Source organism: Haliotis rufescens, unplaced genomic scaffold (assembly GCF_023055435.1).
Source record: "Haliotis rufescens isolate VD_foot unplaced genomic scaffold, xgHalRufe1.0.p SCAF_17, whole genome shotgun sequence".
Classification (NCBI taxonomy): Eukaryota; Metazoa; Mollusca; class Gastropoda; order Lepetellida; family Haliotidae; genus Haliotis; species Haliotis rufescens.
This window is the reverse complement of record NW_025963857.1, coordinates 32,288,251-32,296,869: the sequence shown is the minus strand read 5'-3', so window position 1 is coordinate 32,296,869 and position 8,619 is coordinate 32,288,251.

Below are 8,619 nucleotides of genomic sequence, written 5' to 3'. Positions count from 1 at the left end.
ACCTTCCCATGAATTGACCCTAAGTTCAAGGTCGTTGTGTGTGTTATGGCTCATTGTTGACAGTTTGAGATCCAGGCCTATATTTTGTGGTTTAAGTGACAATTAGCAGGTTGGTCAGCCTGTAACTGGAGAACAGCTGCATACGACCGATATTAATTGTGGTGTGCAGTCCTGTCACCGTAGGTAGCAAAGATGGAAAATAATGGTGGTCTGAGGCTACCCGGTTTCATACAGTTTGGACATCGTTTTTTTATTCATACCTGAATGAACCAAAAAAAAATCCACAGTCAATTCTGAAATGTTTATTATATATTGAAAGGATCAAACACTCTGTTTATTAGTTTAAATAAAGAAAATATCTTCAGCGTGTGAAATGACATGTTGTGACAGACAGAATTACATCTAGAGTTACATCTTAATTACATCCAGAGATGTTTGCAGTAGATTCATTGGCGGGAAAGAAAGAAAATAACAAAACAGAAACTCGAAATCTTTATATCAGGAATAGCTAGTGCGATTTCGCATAGAAATTAGAAATGAAACAATAAGGAGGGACGAGTGTCCAGTGTTGCTAGTTGTTTCTGCACCATAGTCCTACAAGGGTCATTTCGGTCATTCCAGGGGCGGTCAGGTAGCTTAGTGGTTAAAGCGTTCGCTCGTCACGCCAAAGACCCGGGTTCGATTCCCGACATGGATACAATCTGTGAAGCCCATTTCTGGTTTCCCCCGCCGTGATATTGCTGGAATATTGCTAAAAGCGGCGTAAAACCATACTCACTCACTCACTCGGTCATTCTAGCCACATTAATCTACCGCCACGTGATATAAGTACAATACAAAGCTGATGGAACCAAACTCACTCATTTACCCTCAAGCTATAAAATAGCGAAAACTTCTGACATCGTATAGTGTGGAAGAATGCAAGGTTATTTTTACTGCTGAGATAGCCTTTATTTGTAGCAATTCTAACACAATAATTACTCCAAGAACTCCCATTACAGGTTAATATCACATCAACATCAAATAGTCACCATGTCTTTCTTCGTAAAGGTCAATACAACGTGACAATAAAAAGATTGTCACTTACATTGGTGAGATTATTTGCTGTGCCCAAGGGGGCGTAACATCATATTTTAACCAATTGAAAATCACCAGTGCTTTATTGTATCTCTGCTCTTGTATGTGTATACATATGATTAATACTTCCGGTCCATCTACATGTCCTACGGCAACAGTTTCGATGAGTGGTTTGTATAAATCTTAATAGTATTCAAAGTTAAAGTGTACACTCGTATCACACACTTTGCGAATGCGTGAACCTGAAGAACTGAACATGTGGTAATGGGTTCATCCAACAACTAAGGAGGGAGGGATGGTATGTTTGTTTCATACTTTCCAGAAAGGAACTTTCCCCCAAGATTTTTTCCAAACGATTACTGTTCTTCGGACATGCTCAATGTCTTGCAAAACAGTTTGTGATGAGTCCAAGAAGAGAAATTATGCAACGGGTTGCGATGAAATTAAGTATATAACTATGGACGGTTATTTCATCGTTTCCTATTCACAAAATATACTCAGCAGAAAAACAGAAATACAAAAGTAATTTTAGATAGATATTTTATATATCATATAGATAATGAAAAGATGGCAACGATTGTTCGCAATTGGCACTCAACATTGCCATTGACCAAGGTTCCATACGGCATACACGGAACAGTAGATTTTAAAGGTGAAGGACATCTGTTCTATCATCTGTCATATCTTGTATGGGCACTATTAGAGTCCAAAACTGACTGGCATCGTCGTCTTGGTAGAATGGAGATAAACCTACTGTGTTTTGACATTTGAGTCAGTCTAACTGTAGAATAAATGCGTCTTTTTTTAGCTTTAGGGAACCGAAGTAGGATGGGCAGAATATCCTAAAGGCAAATAGGAAACTGTTAAATTATTGTTTATATTAGGACTTGAGTAGCTAGGAGATATATCCTTATCAATAATTTCTATACAGTCATCGAGTTCATAATGCCTCAAGCGAAGTACCTACATGTAGATGATTACAGCAACCCCTCGTTTGCACCCGAATATCCTAACCAGAGATTTAGGAGATGAGTATAAACAATTGTATGTCGACATGTAGGAAACGTCCAAGAGGACCAAATTCTGCAATCTAATTTAATAATACGACTTGAGACGAAATACCGTTCCGAATATTAGATACTGAGTCTTCAATGATGGGACTAGGAACGGTACATTTATTTGCAGTTTAGATATTGGTGAGAGTTTATTCAATATCATATATGGTGATAGATTTTATTAACATTGCAATATAATACAATGTCCTGTGCGAGTTTTAAGGTACCAAATTGTCGGCTGAATCACATAACACATATTACGCAAGTAGCTTTGTTTCCAATAACAAACACCAGTAAGAGGAGGAAGTGTTGTTTTGTTTGTACTTTAAACAGTCACAGCCATTTACATATTGATTGACACGTTGTATGTTGCACTTCCAATAATATTAAGAAACGACTGACATTAATTGTGTTATTGTTTACAGAGGTAGAGGTATGGCATGAAGAGGGATACACAAAGGTACATTACATATTCCTGCAGATTCAGCATACACTTTACAAACTAGGTCAATGATTGTTTTAATTGATAACCAATACCGTATGTAATATTGACACAAATAAAGGCGATTCAATCTGGAAAAAAAGTTACATGCATGCTCCTTCGTCTCGACTAAGTGACACCTATTACTAACATGCTTACTAACAGGCAGTATTAGCATGAACTGTAGAGCTTCATGCTTTAGCAATAAAGCGTAAACCGCCTCAAACGTTAAAGATTTGGCGTATCATTGTGAAATAGCTTTAGGGAATAAATAAAAAAGAATGTCATCTGATTTGTGATCAGCTGGTGTCTATCCACTAAATGCCTTCTTTATCGAACATTAGTGATGTGGCGAGGTATCTTAATTCTCCTGTGTTTAGGAAGAGCACGAACAGCTTTCTTTGGGGACAGTATACAAGCAATCAAAGGTAGTCTCTATCAAATTGTTTTTTATTCATACACATGTCTTTGCATACGTATAACCACACCGTCACTGCTGTCGATGAAAATACCATTGTGTAATATGAAAGGACATATTTAATCTACAGGTGTTCATTGGTGTAGCCTAATTCTAAACGCTAACCAAAATCACAACACTAGTTTGAAATCAACACATCGTTGACGTGTAACATCTACGTATAAATTGTCCATTTGAAACCCCTAGATTACGAGTTTGTTCACCCAGGGCACACAAACGAAATAGAGATCACTACCGGTATATTACCTGGGGTTGTGTAAAATGTTTGCAAATTGTCTTTTCGTGTTTACAATGATCCATCTTTGGTCCAGTACAATTTGGTAAAATATTGTGAACCGTTTATGAATTATGTGTGGATCGTGTATTTCATGAAAAAAAGAAGCACAGAAATAACGAAATATAGAAGTACACAGTTCGAAATTTGACTGGTAACCAACATAACGAAATAGGTTACATTGTCACGCGATAAAAGATTGACTAAAGCATTGATTAAATCTTCTTAGACCCTGAAGTATACGACGTATCCGTATCTGTACAATGCGTGTTACTGTAACAGATTACTATATTTGGATATGTATCCGTATATGTGCCTGTATTGGTATATTTATCCGAGTATGTCTTTGTATTTGTATCCGGTTCTGTCTCTGTATTGTATCTGTAACTGCATCTGAATCTGTAATAGTTACTGTATTTGTAATAGTTTCTGGCTGTTTGTATATCCAGCGGAAAGAAAGTAACTGTGCTTCATATAAAGTGGTGTAACTGTTTATGGTATTGAAAAAAACAACATAATATTTGATCATTCGTCTGATCAATGGTCTATCATCACAGACGCACTGATAAAAAAATACGCATACCTGGTAACAGGATAAAGAGCGATACACCCTAAAAGAGGCGTGATGTAACAACAATGTCAACAGCGCGTGTTACCAATACTTGCGATGATGCAGGCGAGGCCGCGACTGTGAATTGTATACACCAGATGATTGAAAACAGGGGATGTTTTTAAGATTGGCCCAACAGAACTGGTACACCGACTGGTTGTGCTTCTGTTGTAGGTGTCCTCACATTACAACCTAGACACGTTAAATGGGGGAGAGGTCTTGAGAAACAGCTGGCCATGGGAGCACAGCAATGTTAAGCTACTTAAGAAAAATCTGTTACAACATCTACAACGTGTGGGCGGGCATTATCCTTCTGCAACTTGACGTTACGTCACTTCATCTGCACAAACGGTAGAACATGATGTTCAGCGATGTCGTCCCGATAGTGTAAGTCATTTCAATTGCCATTAACAATGATGAATTGTGTTCTCCCATGAGTTGTCACGCCATACCTTCAGGCTTCCATCCCTAACCTGACGACGTTGAGTAACGCAAACTCCGTTAAACGTTCTCCTTGTAGAACCTTGCGACCACCAGAGTTGTCCTCATGGAGGTTTTGATCCAGAGGAAACCTGGACTCAACTGTGAACAGTGTACTGTTCCAGTCTTGTCTTCTAAACCTCAGATGCTGTCTACGCCAAGCTAAGCGTGTCTTACAGTGACGTCGAGGCCGGATGTTGTATTTGGTTAATGGTCTTACCAGGAATTGTCGGAGCTGTTAATGTGGCAGTTCGGTATCGATTCCGTAGATGGACCAACCGAATAGGGCTGTCCTGTTGACGTGACGTCACACGGGCACGACCGACACTAGCATGTGTTTCCCTGCTGTAGATAAGATAATATTGTGTTTCGATGCACTTCAAAATGTCTGCCAATATCATTCATTTTTGCAGCATACCCAGGGAACGTAGATGATGAAGCCGTGGCGCTGCGTAAGCGCTATTGACGCTTTAACAAAAATGACTTTATGAGCTTCTCATTGCTAAACAGTCACAACCAAAAACAACGTGTATGAGTATCATGCTCCCAACAAAAACGCAAACATCCAAATGAAGCACAATTGCCTTTCGTCCGTTGGCATATATATGACTGTAACTGTGACTGCTTCCATACCCGTATTTTGGTCTGCATCTGTAACTATAACTATAAATGTATCTACATATTTTACTGTAAGTGTATACATATCGTATATGTACCATCATATGCATTTGCGCATATATGTTTGAATCCGCAGTTGAATGTGTTTATCAGTTCATTCATTCAATATGTCGCTCCAGTTGCTTTGTAGTGTTTCACAGGAAGTACTCTGAGAACGCTCATGGAAAATATTTTTCAGAATTATCATGGTTGACTACGATGCCGGGTACTTCAGACATTACGGGACCAAACAACGGGTCAACGGACATGCCACAGGAACTCCGCCTAATGCTCCATACACTGCAGGAGTCTATGGAGCTGAAGCTTACTCTCAGTCCAGTCAATACAGTCAACATGCCTGTGTACAGCATCCACAACACTGGAGGCCACTATACATCAACATATAGTGAGGCAGTAAACGAAGTGAGTGTTGATAATAGATTACCATGTTGACGAGAAGTGTTAATGTAATTCTAATTTCATCTGCATGAGGTTTGATGGTGTGATGGCCTGATGGCTTGACTTTTATTACCGTCTTCGACATGCTTGTGGTATCGACACAGAGGTCCATCCATGGTACGACCCAGAATATGCAGACGGTGTCATGGAAAATGATAATCATAAAACTCTTTGGAATAGACCCGCATACATCATCAGACGTAAGCAGGACCAAAACCTGCAAATATAATGAAATCATCTATTTCTTTGAATTATCTGTCCTGTTTAACTAATGTGATTGACAAGATGCAGGAAAAACAAAGCATATATGAGGACCTCGCTAATTGTCCGACTCCCGATTGTTCTCGGTGTCTTCAGTTTGGTACCTCCCAATCTGTTGACTGACATTGGGAGAGTACCCAGGTTTTCTGCCAGGAATACAGCCCTTCTGACAGTCTGGATAATACAGAAGGCTGCAGTGTTTGGGAGTCTTCAAATTTTCAAAAATGTTCTCGGTGGGTTAGACTAGGCAGCGCTTCCTGGGAAAAGTCCCATTCGCTGTCTGGGCTGTGTGTAGAGGGGCAAGGGCCCTGAACTGATGATGAGCCTAACCAGCCAGACTATGCTATGATCACCCAAACCCTGTTTGCTGCATTTTTTATTTTAATATGTACATAGTAATAGCTATCGTCCGTCTTCATGTTTGACCTTAGGGGTGGACAACAATTCGCGGTAATCGCTATGGCGTCGCTGCAGGCTAAACATGTGTGAACTGTGAATTTGCTTTGGGGTATTCTGGTACCAGTCATTTGTCAATGAGAATCTAAAGAGAAAGGTTATGCATATTAAAGTTTCAGGTTCTGTCTTATGTTAGCTGTTAAATTGTATAGTGAGTGAAAATAATGTTGCAGTATCTGTTGTTAATCGAGCCCGTCAATGAAGAGGTGAGGTGAAATGGGGTTTAACGTCGCGTTCAAGATTATGACACTAAGATAGCGACGTGCATGCATTTGGATATCTATAAATAGATTGTCAACAGTTGCGATTTTGCCTATGTTTTATATCTGATACACGTATTTAAATCAATATTGTGAAATGCGTATAATTATCCTTTTATTTTAAATGAATATTAGTTAAAGAAATCTATATAAGAACAAAGCAGTAAATTATTTTCCCTCTCTGCTTCATTGTTCATTAACAGTTGTAATAATGAATGAATCATAACATAATCTATTATGTTTTATTTGGGTATCTGGAACATATGATAGGGCTTCATCACACCATGTCATCAATTGCAAGGAGGTATCTAGTCCTGCGCTGAGGCCGATATTCAGCCCTAAATCTGCAGCTAATGTCAGTAATTTTTTCCACTTCACGTTCACAACGTTTTAACATTTGCATGTTTATGCTAAAAAACCCTCTGAATTTAAGAAAATAATATAAGTTACAAAATTCACATTTTGAGCAAATCGTATTTGGTTTCAATTTGCCTGCCAATGGCAATTAGTTTCGAATCATGTATACTAATCCCTGGTCACACTTCAAGAATATAGCTTTTTATGAGCTGCCAGTATTTAAGTCTTGGGGCGGTCGGGTAGCCAAGTGGTTAAAGCGTTCGCTCGTCACGCCGAAGACCCGAGTTCGATTCCCGACATGGGTACACTGTGTGAAGCCCATTTCTGGTGTCTCCCGCAGTGATATTGCTGGAATATTGCTAAATGCGGCGTAAAGCCATGCTCACACACTCACCATCACCAAAATGGCAGAAATTGATACCTTTCAAATTTAAAACCAGCATCTGCAGTAGCCATAGCGAAACCATCGGAACCATCTTTCCGAAAAAAACGAAACCTGTGATGCCAAAATTATCTGAAAAGGGGGACTTCAGTCCATCCAGTCATATTATTTAAGACTTAAAAGAATTCTCATTATTATTTACTGTTAACTACGAAACCTGTTAATTAGGTACGAAGAATATCTATCAAGATCAAGTTTTTATAAATATAATTACATGCAGTTATTATGACCGTTAATGATTAAAAACAATAATTATTGTATTGCAAGAGTCCACATGCCTATAGGACTTAACATTAAATAATATCTATTTGATTTTACACATCAGGGGAAAGCATGTCACAACATACATCAGGGGAAAATATATGACAAGTAATACTTGACACCTGATATTCATTACCATAGTTATTAAAAAAACAACATTTCCATGTATGGTTCATAAATCCTAGTGTGAAAAACGTTTTCCTTAAATAAACAAAACTCAGCGGATTCAGACCGGTTCTTTTTCTTGGACACTAACTGATTGACATCCAAAACGATTTTGTAATGTCCTATCGAAACTAAGGAAAAAGCCCGTAAGCCATTGTTTGTCCACCAAAATCAAAATTGTTAAACATTCTTGATAAACACTAGATCTAGCTAAATCATCCAATGATGACAACGCCCCCAAAATCTTGCTAATGTTTCTCTGTATAGATTTACATCAATTCTGGATAAAAGGCATTTCATTATTAATCACAATTATATATGAAACTGATTAGATTATGTTAGAGAGTTACTCAGGCGGCCAGGTTAATGTCTGACCAAAGTATGACAAAGAGATACTGTCTCTGGTTTTACATATACTTTGTGCCTTCAAACATCTGTTTTGCTTTAGGACACTGTGTAACCACTTTCAATCTTATCCTTTTAACAGATATAATATTTAAAAAGATATGTCATATAGCAACAGTCAACAGCTAGATTTTAAACGAAGTGTAACATGTTGTTACATGAATTATTAATTGTTTATGTGCCTAGTCCTGCAGTGAAATCTTACTTTGATGTTGCATCAATCAAGTAACTGAATAATAAGTGATTACTTGATTGAATGACACTTTATACCATTACGTTTTCATGTTTCTATAATTAATCTGTTTGTTTAAACAATATATTGCTCTAATTTCTAGTAAAACAATAAACATTACCTTGAATGTGTTTTCAGTAGTTGATTTATTTCATTAAATTATTTGTCAATAAGACCCCATTACCAGTGAATAGGTATGTTGTGAAAAT